Raw genomic sequence first — 15,951 nt, 5'->3', positions numbered from 1 at the left:
AGAACTATGAGAACTAACAGCTAACATTTATAAAGCATACAATGTTCCAGACACTGCTCTAAAGTGCTTTACATGGATTAATACATTCAACCCTCACATGATCTTCCTTTTGGGGTAGATATTTAATGAGTATGTCCATTGTGCAGATAAGCAAACACAATTTTTTTTTTCTCTGAGTTTCAACACAAGGCACATGGCTCCAGAGCCCATGGTCTCCACCAGCACTCTATGCAGCTTGGGCGTCACATGTCATGTGCGGCCACTACTTTTGTGCTATTTTCTATCTGTCGTTTCTCAGTTTCCACTGCAACAGATACTTGACATGCCAACTAAACAAAAGCACAATGGTGATTCCAGAAATGTCCGTTACATCACTTCTTTGAAAACAAATCATCTGAAAGATGATTTCAATTCCAAGAATGGTATTGGAACATCTTAAACCTTAATTCTATTAGTCTGCAATTAGCTCTCTGTATCTAAACAGCCTTCAGCCTACTGGGAGGAAGCAAAGCCTAGTAGAACAGCAGGAAAGGAGAAGTGTGTCTAGAACATTAGAATTTTAAATCACTTTTAATTTATCTCCAAATTAAGTAGAAGTGTCTGCACACAGGTGCAACGTGCTCCACAAGACAGGAAATCCTAAGTAGAGAAAATCCCCTAATATGAAGGAAACTGTTAAGGAGTCTTTGGGTTGTTGTAGGCAAATATTTTCAAGAAAGCTAATAAAGAAGGTAAAGAAAAAATATATTAAAAAATAACTGGAAGAAAAACAAATGAAACTTGGTAGAAATCTACATACATAGGTCAACTAAAAATCCAAGACATGTGTCATCTCACATTTTACTTGATTGTAAGTCCACAGGAAAATGAAAGCAAAGAAAGCTTGTTGGAATCTGCCTATAGACAGCTGGAAATATATCTATTGATATATAATAATGAGCCCTGACAGCAGTCTAGAGCTCAAACAAAGACTGTAAATAAAGAAGTAAAAGTCTTCTCCAGTTTTCTCCTCTTAAAAATATCGGAAGAAGAATGGCTTCTTCTTCATGTTCCATTCCTGTGAAGTATTCTGAGCACATTTTCAAAGTGCCATCTCTCATCAACCAGCTCCCTAATTCTCATTTGTTTTCCTCAGTTGTAAATAAGCAGTTGCCTAGGCTGCTTTCACTGCCTTTGCTTTTTTCAACTCTGTTGAAGAGGATAATAGGAAAATAACTCATGATGCAGGGAGAAGAAATGTAAATGACACTGGTTTCAGAATGCTAGTGGAAACAGAAATGATAAACCAAGAAGAAAGAAAAGATGAAGACCATTACCAAACAGTGAGCTACTGAAAGAGACTGCTTCCTATTTGTAGAACCAGGCCTGCTTTATTTGCCCAGAGTGGATAAAAGGCTCTGGGAGAGGCCCTTGGCTCATGGGTCTCTCTGAGGTGCTGGTTTCTCTGTCCTCCCTTAGAGCGGCCCTACAGGGGTTTGGACTCCACACCCACAGCTCCACACTTCTCTATGAAGGGGTGAAAATTCAACAGGAAGTTGGGGGAGGCACAGAAAGTCAGCTTCAGCCTTTGGTCTACTGCGTCTTACAACCCAACATTACGTGACAGAGCTGTTACCATTGATGTCCTTCTTTTTCCTATATTGATCTCTTAGTGACTCAGAACCCAAAGAGAATGGAATAGTATATAGCGCTCGGAAATCCCAACAAGATATGAAACAAATGTTTCTGCTGGTTTCCCAGATTAATGTGAAGTATATATAGGGAGCGACAACGCATTAAGGAAAATTTCTTAGAGAGATAAATTTAAGATGGGGAATGGAGGGCAGATCTTTAAGCAGCCAGAGAGGCTTCCAAAGACATGCAGCCAGCAGTGCCATGGCTTCCTGGGAAAACTAGGGAACTGGGTGGGCCTGATTCTGCTTGTGTGTAAAACAAGGGAGCTGTCTCAGACCTTTCCTAGGGCACCATCAAGATTCTATGATGTTATAACTAAAATTAACTAGCTTGGTTATATATACAAACATATATAATAAGGAATTGAAACAGACATTGACTTCTGTGAAAAAGGTCAGATACAAGAAAAACAAGTGCTGGGCTAAAGGAATTGTGCCTTTCTGTATTACTTTTTAAGCAGTTATGTCCTTAGAAGGAAGTGTCATTAATTATGTCAAGCCTTTGACTGCCCAATGGTGTTAGCCTTCTTACCAAAACCCAACAAAGTCCCACATTGTCATAGAAAAATTATGGCTTTTAGGGCTTATCTGGAATACAATGTGATCCTATAGATAGTTTGGGCCAAACATCACACAAAATTCCAAGAAACATTTGAAACTGTCCAAAAAGTGCTGAAATGTTCCACTGACAGAACCCACAAGTCAATGCAAAGCTTTCTCTGGAAGACAAAACCTTTGAGTGAACTTTTCCAGACATCCAGCCAATATATTTTATATATTATTGAAAAAACCTTCTCAAATCCAAAACAGCTCCACATGGAAGTTTGTATGAGAATGGAATTAAGCCCCCAAATTTATCACTCACAACTAGTGGATTCAATTGCTGATCCAATTACATCAGAGCATTTTAATTCTTCCTGGAAATTTGTGACAAATTACAGGCAACCGCACTCTGAGCAGAACTAAAACTTCTGTGTATTTTTAAACAAGTCAATTGTTTCAATGAGATAAGTACATTATTTCCACCAGACAGATAATTGTTTTCTTGTTCAATTGCATTACATTTGTGTAACCAGGTATAAAATGTTACAAATGGAAAATTACTGAGAAGCAAAGCAGTCATTAGAGTGACTTATACATGGAGTAAAGTTATCACAAAAGTTTTACCAATTTTTTATGTTTCTGGTATGTAGATCCCATTATTATTATCTTACTTTCTTATATGTCTTATTACAAATAAAACAGTAAAAGCAGATCCTTATGTCTAACAGATCCTTATTATCTATACAACTATATATAATACCAACAGACAAAGAGGGCAGTTGGCCAAAGTGAATGTTAAATGTCTTGTATTCAAAAATACAGATAAAATAAACCCAAGAATAAATTATGGTATTTCACAAGAAATCCAGAAATTTAGAAAATGTGGAAAATAAAAATAAAGAATTTTATCTCTATTGGAAGTAAATATTTCTAGACATTGCTTTGAAGATAGACTAATTGTTACCAGAAAAGCCCATATCTGATTACTTTTGTGACACTATTTCCTGAGAGAATTCTTAGTTGTTAACTATCCTCAATTAAGAAGCAGAAAAGCAAATAAAAGAGATATTAAATAACTAAAAGCAACAGCAGCACCTTGGTGGTACAAAGCAGATTATTTCCAGGTGGAAGTCCTATATTGCAGATGGTCACTGAGCAAGAACAGACATGGAAAGTGCCCTTGCTTACCAGGAAGGAAGAAAATTGTTATGGTAACCAATACCTAACCCACAGTGCATATCCTAGGGGCCCAGAGAGTTCTATCTGATACAAAAATGTTAATTTTAATGCTAGTAGCTTAATTCATTTGAATTAAAATTTATGACATATATTCTTCAACTGCTCAATAGTTTTTTATTTTGAATACTTTATGTCAACATACATGAATGTTGTATATGTAAAAAAAAAAAAAGAGGTTTTTTTTTTCCAAATTGATTTTGGAAATTCATCAAATTTCAAATTGTACAATTAGGAAAAATATTCTTAAAGCATATGGAATATAACTTAAACATCATACATTCATCAAATACCCAAAACAATAATGAATATAGCCTTGAAGAATGTGCCATTCAGAAGAGAAAGTATCTTTACATAAATTTAAAATGGATATTGTGGGACTACATGATGTTAACACAGATCTACAAACAGAACAGGAGGTGCAACAGAATTTTGGATGGAGTATGTTAAACACACAGGATTATTTGAACCAGGGATCCCTCCCTTAGTATTTATCACACACTGATTCTCTGAAAACATTTTAAGAGTTGAAAGTTTGTAATAGAAAAAAAAATTTTTTTAACAAGACTCAAAATTTCCTTATAGCTTAGAAATTTAAAGAGAAATTCTTCTTGTATTTATTTTTCTTTTTCACAGCCAATTAATTAAACACTATATAAAGCAGGATTTGGCCCTCTGTAAAGAATTATTTTTAAACCACAAATATAATATTTGAGGACAAAAATTTTAGCCCAAAGTTGAATCTTGACAAGATTATGTGAAACTTAAATTTCATTGTCTGAAATACTTTGACTGATACTTAAATAATAAAAACTTCAAAAATAGAGGTGAAGAAATGATTTGCTATAAAATTTTATTTTCTGAATATACTTGAGGACATTTTTGAGACTTTGAACTATTCCTGGCATACAGAAATTTTTCTCCAGAATTTTTGAGCTATAGGGAATAGTAAATATTTTTAATCTAACCTCCTTTTTTGGAAGGGAAAACCAAAGTCCTAGGAGTGAAAATATCCAATCTCAATCTACAAACCTACTTAAATGCAAAGCATGAAGCAAAGAAATCCTAATCCCTGCTCCAGTTTTCATTTAAAAGGTTTTTCTAGTGGAAAATAAAGAGATGAATAACGTCTAGGGATCTTGAACACTTGAAGCACAACATCTGAAGCTGAGATGGAGGAGGCTGACAAACCAAAGTCAAGCAAGACCTCTGCCCTCAAATCCCTTCCTACGCCAGCAGCTCATCTTTCTTCTCTGGCCCCGTAATTCTCATCTAGAAATCCTCGCACAAATCTATGTCTCATGCTTGTCTCTCTCACTCCACTGTGGACTTTGCTCTGTCCTGTGACTTCTGTTCACCTGCTTTTAGAGATTCCAAGACACCACACCCAATCTCACCCAAACAAGCTACCTATCTCACTATGGTAGTTTCAAATCATTTCACTGAATCTTCAATAACATTTCCAAATCCAAAAAATCAAAACCAAACACAATCTCCCTTAAAATTAACTGCGGTTTTCAGCTTCCCCATTCCTGTTATTACAGTTATTTTCCTCTAAAACTGTCAGTCTCAATTTTTAAAAAATATTTAATTCCTTCCTCACCTCCTGTGACTCCCATTATCTATCAGACCCCCCATCCTATGTGTTTTCAATCTCCATAGAATCACAACCAATAGGAGATACGTATTAATTCCGACAGCTTGGGAAGATTCTAAGGAACTGACTCACATGGTGGAGTCTGACGGCCAGCAGGCAGCTATAGAATGAGAATCAATATCCCACTTCAAAAGTCAAGAGAGAAGAATTCTCTCTTACAAGAGAGTGAAGGAAGAGGTCAATCTTTTATTCTCTTCAGGTTTTTCAACTAATTGGATGAGGGCACCCATGTTATGGAAGGCAATTTGCTTTACTCAGTCTAATTGTAATTTAAATGGAATCTTTTCCAAAAACACCCTCACAGAAACACCCAAAGTAATATATAACCAAATATCTGGGTAACTTGTGGCCCAGTCAAGTTGACGCTACAAATTAACCATTATGGCTTTACTTTTTAAAAGTTAGCCACCTTTTTGCCCTGCTCATCACCATCTTCTCAATAATAACTTTAGAAGTTATTAATTCTTCTTTAGAATCATTTCACTGAATCTTCTTCTTTAGAATTTACAACTTCTAAAGTTCTTATAATCTCCTACTTGTTTTCAGGAAATGGATGTGAACCAGCCCTGTCCTCACACTGTCTACATGCCATGGCACATTTATTTTCAGAAATGTGTTCTTATCATATAATTCCTCCATTGTTCTTGAACCCACAATGGATTTACTCTGAAAAATTCTGATTCTTTTTGTGAACTGACCTTTCTCTTCTATCACTCTCTTAATTCACAACTTCCATTATAACAGGCCATTGGTTTAAATATCTTCTTCACACATCTACACCTATCTACACACATCTCTCAAGACACTCCCCTTCTCTGAACAGCACTATATGCTCTTTTTCTATCCCAGTTTTAAACACCTGCCAAGGTTTGTCTCGAGATTTTCATCCTTTATGAAATTTTCTTAATAATACAAATCATTTAGGTCTTTTAATTTTTTAATTCATACAACTGTAAGAACTAAACAAAACTGTTACCCTACACTAGTCTGCCTTGTTCCCTAACTTATTTATTTCTATTGTGTATCCCTCTTTCCCTGCTCTCCGAGTTATCCCACAGCCTCCAAATATACACCTTTTATTTATCTTGGGCTAAAAATTTCTGAATCTGTGATGTGCCAGCACCATGCAGGTACTATCCTCAAGGAATTTATGTTATAATGGATAAATATGCAAACAATTATGGAGCAATGCACTGCATGCTATAATATAGGTAGATTCAAAGCTCTAAGAAAATATGAAGAATGTAACAAAGAAAAATACTACATTTTACTAGTAGAATAAGGAGTCAAGGGATAAACTTAATAGGAAAAAGGAAGTAAAAGATATTTCAAGTATTGAAATAACCAGTGCAAAGGAATCGAGAAAAGAGAATAGATAATATGTGTGTTTAAGGTATGATGAAACATTTACATATAATAGCAAAATTGTTGAGTATAAAAAAGGTACAAAACGGCTGAAAAACAAAAGATTAAATTCAGCAGAGGCATCATGGAGTAGCAGGTATAGAACCCCAGAAGCAAAACTGTCTGTAACACTGAGAATGCCAAATCCACAATGTGAGAGGCATGGCTAGAGTATGCAGCTAAGCTGCTTCTAACCAAGGAAGCTGGAAGTCCCTAACACAGAGGTGAGATTTTGCTTATCCCTCTTTGCCCATGATCATAAAGAACAAAGGACTTTTAGAACTCATTTGGTGACAAATCTAAACTCATTAGGCAACAAAACTGGCCTAAGCAAATATAAAGTCATTTATTATTTCAATTTATCTCATTTAGTATTAATATCTTTGAATTTCACTGCAGAAATATGAACCTTTTTTATTATGGGGAGTCATTTCAGATCTCACTGAATATGACAGGAAATACAGGGTAAATGGTCTTTTTCAAAACCTAGGATATTTCAAAAATCATACTACCTTTTTAAAATCTGATAAAGTCTCAATTCCAATACACAACTTTCCCTTAGGGTTTTAGATAAGACTCTCTGAAACTTGGATTTTGAACTCCCACAAAAATCAGTCAGATACACAGAGTTATGTTGTCCAAACTGTTTTCAGAGCCCACAGAAGGTCCATTTGGAATAGTTTTGCTGCATGGGGGATAAGTCCTCAGTGCCACATACCTTCTATTATTGGTCACTTTTATGACCTGTGGCAAAGTTTATTTTATTTAAGTAATATAATTTAAAAACAAAAATAAACTGCCAATCTTGAACTCTTAAGTCAACCTTCCCACCCCCTCATAATGCCAGGAACATCACAAAAAAAAAAAAAAAGGAAAAGCAACATTCTCTTTGCCTCCTATAACCTTAATAGATAGTTTCCTGGAATTGTCTATTCAAATAGAAAATTAATTTCCATGCACAGCTGGAAATACCACAGTGGCAAGCAAGAAAAACATCAAACACCAGTAGATTAAATAAAAAGTGGAGGATCTATAAAGAGTCCACAAAACAGAACCTTGTTCAGTTAAGATGGTTATAAGAGAACAGCTGTTCAATTGTTAATTTAATGTATGAAAACATCTTTTTAAGTGAAGTAGCTATAATTACGTCAGTTTTAGAGCCAGATAACTGATTAAGGAATTATATCATTCAAGAAGTACTTCTAGAATTGTTATAAAGGGAGGAGAATTAGCATTCCCCTGGATAGAGATGGAAGAGGCCCTAAGATCTACACACACATACACAGTTAAGGCTTTGCTGCCCATTTTGTGACATCTGTTTATTTCAGGTCGGGATAATGGAAAAGTTCTGGAGATGGATAGTGGCAATGGTTACACAATAATATGAATGTACTCAACACCACTAAAGTATACACTCAAGGTTACAATGGTAAAATCAACCACAATTTACAAAAGTCTTATAAATCAAAATAGGACAGCAGAAAAGAAAAATGAGCAGAGAACACAAATTCAAAATTGGAGGGAGAAAATACCATAAAGATATGGGGAAAAAAGTTCAAAATCACTTGTAATCAAGAATACAAGTAAAACTGTCTACAAAATATTACATTTAATCTTTCCAAGTAGTAAAGATGAAAATGATTGACAATTAAATTTTTTTAAACAGCAGCTTCTCTAAACCCACTGACAGAGCAAACTCTTTAAACATCTCCCTCCTTGGACTTGGACCTAATGGGCATCCCTCTTTGCACTGACAGCTATCAAGAAGAGGCTCTTGGTGCCATCTGGGGACTGTTTTCTGCTTCTATTACTGCCTCAGACAGTGAATCATACGGCTAACTCTCAACTAATAAGCAAGCAAAAAGTAGAATGATATCCTTTGCATGAACACTTTAAAAACAAAAAGAAGAGTCAGAAAACAGACCACCACCTTCAGGAACTGCCACACAGAAAAACAAAACCAAAAGTGGTATCAATGTGCAAATGACAAAGCTCCACATGGCACCCAGACAGTGGCCCTCCCAGTCCTGCTGCCTTGATTTTGAGGTTGTTAAGGGGAAAAAAAAATCATCAGTTCACAGTACAGAACTGACACTGTGTAAACAGCTACAGGGGGAAAGTTCAATAAAAATCAATGTGTTATGAAAGCAAAGACAGAGGGAAACATTTAAGGTGAATTCTACAGGTGATCTTTGCAGGACTTCATAATGAATAAAAGGTCAAGTGCAAGATATCAAGAACATTTCCAGATGTTAGGGCTTGGATTCGGAATGTTGCACAAAGGTTCACGCATTGAAGGCTTGGTCCCCAGTGCAGAAACATTCAGAGGTGGGGCTCTATTGAAGTGATTTTGATTGTGAGGGCTCCGATCTCAACAGTGGATTAATTCATTGATGGATTCATAATTCGATGACATTATTCGGAGTACTAGAAACTTTAGAAGGCGAGTCTAGTTGGGAAAATTAGGTTATTAGGGGCATCCATAGAAGGCTATGTCCCCAGCCCCTTTCTCCTTCTGCTTCCTAGCTTCCCTGAGGTAAGCAGCTTTCCTCCACCATGCCCTTCCGCCATGTTTCTGCCTTGCCACAGGCCTAAAAGCAATGGAGCCAGCTGACCATGGACTAAAACTAGGAGGCAAAATAAACCTTTCCTCTTCTAAGCCTATTTTCTTAGTGATAAAAAAAAAAAAAAACTAACACATTGGACAAAGCATAAAAGAGTTCCAAAGAGTTATACTGTGTTATAAATCATGGAGCTACATTTCTTTTATCTTTGATGAACAAAACACCTCATTCTTCAATAAATCTCCCGGCATATACTGCAAACAATGAGAGGGATCAATGTAGTTATATGAATAATTCATTCCTCAAAAAAGGAGGAAGTAAGTAGCTGGTAAAACACCTGGCACAAAGTAGAAGTTCAATAAATATTTGTTGAAGTGAACTGAAACAAATGGGAGAAGCTGGTAAAGATTATCTGTATCTATTGATGAAATTTGCTAATTATATTGTCCCAAATTTCCATCTGTTTTTACCTCTGTAAAATAACTGACCTCTTCTATAGAAAGAGCTGTAAATATGGTGTTCTTTCCACTGGCAGTACAGTTATCAAACACCTGCCCAACATGGTGTTCAGAGACTTGGTGATAATTTATCTCCCCCATAATCAGCATCTTTAATCTAGTTCTTGGTCACAAAAATGCAAGAATGCTAAAGGATGGTGCAGGGAGAGGGAAGACTGTAGAATATTAATAGCTGATCAAAGAGATTCTAAAAAGAGAGAGCCTGATGTCAGATAAGCCACCTCAAAGAGAAACACTAAATTGCCAGCCTTCTTCAGTTTCCTCACTTGCAAATTAGGAAATGGACCCAGTCAGTGGCTTCCAGCTTTTTTAACTACAATTCACACCAGTAAATATGTTTCATAATAAAAACGGTTTACACACACATAGAGACATGCTTATCTATATAAAATTCAAACATCAGCTTCATAAATTAATACTTAATCTTTAAATGTCAGTGCACTTTGGTATACTGTATTGTAGTCTATTCCATTCTGTTGTTTAATTGGAACCTACTAAATTGATTTCATAACCCATTAATAGTACATGACATGCAGTTTGGAAAACCAGATGATTTCTTTTCAGTTCATTAAAAAAAAAAACATAATTTTACTTAAAAGCAATCTAAAAATATCCACCACTCCCAAATACTACTTCCTCAATGACCTTTCCAAAGCTGATTCCTCAGTAAAATGACACAACCCTATATATTTGCCTTCCCTTCCTCCTTACAGTAAATACCCATAATGCTTTCCTTTCAAAGGCTTTAAAAGTGATTTTTCCCATGGTTTATGCTACTGCTAAACTTGACAATGGAAGTGTGCACAAGGGATTTTGCAATAAAAAGTTAAACATTTACCCAAAGAACTCCATTTACCCATAACAAAGTGCACTTGAATCTTTATAAACCATCAGGCATTAGCCAAGCAAAAGTCAGAATGATATTATACAGCAGCAACAAATGACATAAATCTGAATTTTAATTAAGTGAAAGACATTTTAAACAAGTTTATTCTCCCTTCCAAGAATTTGTTCCCTGAAACAAAAAATATTCTAACTTTCTAAAATAGCATCTATGGTCACTGTTGCAGATTTGCTTAATCTGCCACCTTCCGCTGAAGCACCCTCCGCCTCATCTCCACAGATTCGCAGGAAATCTCTGGTACAAAATGAGCTGTTTTTGGAGTCAAGCAATACTTTCCAATCACAACTCAGGTGTATTTTTTCAATTACGTATCTGGGGAAAGGCCTTGTTTACTTCTTCTCATCACAGATTTAAAACCAGTTAAACCTTCGTCTCCTCAAAGGCAATGCAACCTTGACATGGAATCCTCATGGTGATGTTGTGCTTGTCAATATTTCAAAATATTTTACTCTAAAACTTCTCTTGGTTTCTAAGCCTTAGAGGGTAAAGAAGAAATAAGTCCTACGTGTATTTTATGGCATTTGGATATTTTAATCTTTGTAGTTTATAAAATAAAATTTAGAGCCTGAAAGTTTTAAATGTTAAAAAGTTTGAATGCATAAATATTGAAGAAATACAAATATCAAGAAGTTAGGACCATTGTAATCCTGTAATCAAAGCATTCTGTGTATCTGACAAACTTGGCAAGACACATTTTTATTTTTAATTTTTGAACTACTAATTCTGGAGGAAAAACAAACACCATTAACTTCCTCTTCAGTCACTAGCTGTCTGTGCCATGTGTTTTTATCGCTTCCTGCCACAAGGAAATAACATTTGAAACAAAGAATGATATTCAAAGGGAGTTCTATGGGTTAGACCAAAATCATTTTTTCAGGAACTCAGAAGCAATGTAAACATATTTAAATGATAGTGCAGGGTAACAAAACACTTCGGAAGACCTTCACGTTTTTGTTTTATTACATGATTTCATCTAATGCTTATGAGGTCTTCAAAGATTACTTGAGGAATGAATTAAACTTGGTCAAGTTAAGTAATTTTTCTCCACCTACATGGCTAATAAATGACAGAGCCAGAATTTAAGTCCTGCTCTATTTCATACCCAACCTCATGGTAAAAACTATCTCATGCCATTTTGCCTACAAGCCTTTTGATCAAATTACAGGTTTTTATTTTAACTATTTGTTTAAATTGCCAAGGGGCTGTTTCATTTTGGTGGTATTGGAATTGAGTCCAGGGCCTTGTGTATGGCATGGTAGGCAAACAATCTACCACTGAGCTATACTCCCATCCCTAGTTGCCACCAGTTTCTGTGTATGGGTAGTGGGGACAGTGATAAAAGGAGACTGTAATAATAAGATCATAAAGACTAATTATTCTGTATCTTTAGTTCAACAGTTACTTATTAAATCCAGCAAATACACTAAGGACTAGAGAACCTAAACAAAGATGCAAAATTATAGTCCTTGTGCTAAGGTGTTACTGACAAGTTTAATAAAAGAACCCAACAGGTGAAGAAAGAAGCACAATTAGTTTGATACCTATAATTCTAAATATGTTACCACTTAATTGCACTGGAGAACTATTTATTGGTAGTGCAAGAGAACAAGAGAAGTAAATTTTTTAATGATTTCTGAATTTTATTTATTTGCTTTTAATGATTTATTTTATTCCCTTCTCCCATTTCTTTTTTTGTTTGCTCTAATTAGTTATACATGACAGTAGAATGCATTTATGTACTTTGATATGTCATACATAGATGGGATATAATTTCTCATTTTTCTGAGTATACATGTTGTAGAACTATATTAGTCAGGCAGTCACATAAGAGAAGTAAACTTTGACAGTGGATGAAATCCAAGAGATAGATAATATACTCCACATTTTTTAAATGTAAAAAATGATAATTTTCCCCAAATCAGATAAGAGGAAAAGACTGGATTGAAGTAGTCTAAGTCTAGTTAGCTTCAAAGCCCATCCTCTTTCCACCAGAATAGGAGAACTATATTATAACAAGGTTCAACCACAGCCTGTCTCATTATCTCCCCTTCGGCATGTGTGGTGCATGCAGCACACACAAATCCTTTTTGTGTAAGAGGCTACTGAGGCCTGCATGCTCCTGACACAATGCAGCAGATCAGGGAACTATATAAAAGCACATATCCTAGACCAATGATCATATTTGGAAAAAGAACATTTTACCCAGTGAGACCTTGGAACCACTGGTCAGACAAAGGAGGACTCTAATAGTCAGGAAAAAAAAAAGTTTCACAATATTGAGTTACTTGATTCAATATTTAAAATATTAAATATATGTGAAAATAACAAGTATTTTATTGTTGAAGTAAATCAATCTAGAGTGATGAGACAGATCTCATTTATCTTTCTTCAGCTTTGAAGGAGTCAGTATTACTGAGGGTATATCAAGGCTAGAGTAAACTTTTAAGAGTGTATATCTGTTGCAATATACAAAGGATGCATTTAATAAATACACTGTGGATGGACAGATGGATGGGTGGAAATAGGAAAAAAGAAAGAATGAATTAACATGCCATTTGGGCATATTCAGAATGTACTTTAAAACTCCATTTTTCTTTGGAGCTCTAAAAAATTATTTCCTCACTTTCCAGTTAAACATCTATCTAAACTTAACTTCTAAGCATAATTGGTATAAAAGCCAAATAACATTTTAGAAACAAAACAATTATATGCTACCATTTTCAATTAGAATTTTTTAAACTTTCAGTTAATAAAAATAATATACTTAAAAGGAATTTGGGGAAAATAGAAATCCTTAAGAAAAACATCTATAAACATGTTGTATGGTAGTATGAGTGACTTTAAAAACTAATTTTACTTGTTAATAGTGCAAATTGTGCTATATTAAAAAAAAGGAGAAAAGCAGTGATCTTTATTTCAATGTACATTTTAATGACAATGTAGAAAAGTTTTACCATTCCACCTTACTTTCTTGCTAGTGTTTTCCTCTTGTTGTATATAGTCATTAATGTATTAATTGCAATTTTGCTGATCCTTTTATAAACCAGTTTATGTAAGTTTCAGGGAAGGTAAACCATCCATTCACACATAGATTCATACACATTTATACATATGCCCCAAATTATGTACACACATAGGCATATTTAATTATATATAACTCTACACATGTGTATACTTTCATAAATATTTGTTGACAGGTTTAACTCCTTCATGTGTCTTGCTCTGTGCTCAACGAAAATATCTCATGCTCACACAAGTATGAGAAAACCATCTCTTTGGAAGATTCACTTGAATTAATGTCTCCTGGGAGGTTTAGGCACTTGATTTGTACCCCAGTGATGTGTGAAAAAGAGCAGACAAGAGGACTCAGGTGTGATTAAGTGTCATCACCTCAGGTGGCATTGGCTAATAGTTCCTCAACACACAGTAGTAGCTAAAGAACTAGGATGGTCCTGGCTCTGCACCTGCACCATGAGCCTTTCAGAAGACCACCAGGCTCTACAAATCTCTGGTGATTCTGGCTCAGTAGGTTCAAGAGAGGCCTAGGAATGTGGCTACAAATAAGCCCCCTAGAATTCTTATCAGACAAGCCTGGAAAGGATTGAATTTGTGTACAGGAAGCAGCATATTGAGGAAGAAAATTCAAATGTGGTTTGCCCTATTCCCTATACACTAGAAATGCATGGTGAGTGTTTTAGTCAGCTTGTTTACTGCTGTGAACAGAAGACCTGATAATAACAATTAGAGGAGGAAAAGTTTATTTGGGGGCTCACAGTTACAGAGGTCTCAGTCCATACTGGCCAACTCCATTCCTCAGAGCCTGAAATGAGGCATAACATCATGATGGAAGAATGTGATGGAAGAATGCAGTTGGGAGCTTGGCACTAGGGAGCAAAGAGGGAGAGACTCCACTTGCCAAGGACCCACCTCCTCCAACCATACCTCACCTGCCTACAGTTACCACCCAGTTAATCTCTATCAGGGGATTAATGCACTGATTAGGTTAAGGCTCTCCTAACCCAATCATTTCACCTCTAAATTTTCTTGCATTGTCTCCTACATGAACTTTTGGGGGACGCTTTATATATAAACAATAACAGTGAGTATTGACAATTATGATAGATCCTGGAAAGTCATGCAGACTTGTGGAAGTGGACATAATTAGATTTATGTTTTAGTAAGATTTGTCAAGCTGAATGGAGGAAACTGTAAAAGTAGAAAAATTGTACCAGGTCTTACTACAATGGTAGGAGCAAGACGTCATGAGTACTAAAGGCTAACAATAAAACTGGAAGAAAAAGTTGATCAAGCCTCAACCAGACAATACAGAGGGGAAGAAAATATGAGTTTCAAAAGTGGTGCTATTATTTCAAGCACAGATGGCTAAGAAAATATCTGTGATGCTCACAGAAAGAACATCAAGGAAGATTAGATTAAGTGAAGTATTAGTTAATGAACGGTCAAAGGAAAAACATTTGTTGAAAGAGGCAATTGGGACTTAACCCCAGATCTACCAAAACTTTGCCAGGAGAGGCTGGATATGTCTCTTAACTCTCAGAACCTTGGAATCCTCAATCCTGAGTAATGCTAGCAAAATATGTAGCACAGGATCGTTGTAAAGATCAAAGAAGATTATAAGTCACACTTGATACACATTGTGTGCTTAAGAGATCATTCGGTTTCTTACTTTCACTGATTTTGTGTGTGTGTGTGTGTGACAGTGTGTGAGTGCTGGTGATCAAACCCAGAACCTCAAGTGTGCTAGGGAAGAGCTCTACCACTGAGATGCCTTTTTTCACTGATTTTTATTTCCAGTGACTCAACATGCCATTGTTGAATGAATGAATTATTATTTTACTGATATTATACTTCTATCAAAAAACTAAGATGATGAGATTTGACCATTAGATAGTAAGTAATTGATGCACTTGGAGACTGCTTAAATGGCTAGGAGTTTTAAACATTGAAGTAAAAGTCAGTGTTTGCAGGGGGACTTTGTAATTTAAGTAGAATTCAGGAGTAAAATTTAATTGTGTTTTTTTGTTGTTGTTGTTGTTGTTCTGCATGTTAAAGGGATAAAGTCCATCACCTAGAAAATCTTCTTTATTAGCAATTTTCAAAAACTCTTACACTGATAGTATTTACACTATATTGTCTTGTTTAGATCTTTAGCCCCTTCAGGTAAGGAATTTGGTTACTATATCATAATTTCCATTATAAACATGAGAAAATGGAGATTCAGAAAAGTTGAGTGACTTTTAGGATAACAATGGCAGAGCCAAGAATATAATTAAGGTCTTTCTGACCACAAGTTTGCTGGGCTTTCCACTACCACCTCCCACTAAACCAATTCATTTTCATCTAGATGAGCTCTTTTCCATCTTGCTCCCAGCCCAAGTTTTCCCTAAGACACTGAAGGTGAGCAGAAGGTCAGTCTTGAGCGGTTCAGAAA

At 35.5% G+C, this 15,951-nt stretch overlaps 1 protein-coding gene and 1 non-coding gene across 2 annotated transcripts in view; one reads left to right on the top strand and one right to left on the bottom strand.

The window, feature by feature from the left end:
* The window catches only part of Hdac9 (histone deacetylase 9), an 861,354-nt gene that overhangs the window by 758,226 nt on the left and 87,177 nt on the right, over positions 1-15,951 (bottom strand). The window lies entirely within an intron of this gene.
* LOC114090544 (U6atac minor spliceosomal RNA) lies at positions 7,719-7,840 on the top strand. The gene has a single exon (XR_003582374.2). It is a non-coding gene; the product is annotated as a U6atac minor spliceosomal RNA (small nuclear RNA).

This window comes from Marmota flaviventris, chromosome 1 (genome assembly GCF_047511675.1).
Source record: "Marmota flaviventris isolate mMarFla1 chromosome 1, mMarFla1.hap1, whole genome shotgun sequence".
NCBI lineage: Eukaryota > Metazoa > Chordata > Mammalia > Rodentia > Sciuridae > Marmota > Marmota flaviventris.
This window is presented reverse-complemented; position numbering and strand designations above follow the sequence as displayed.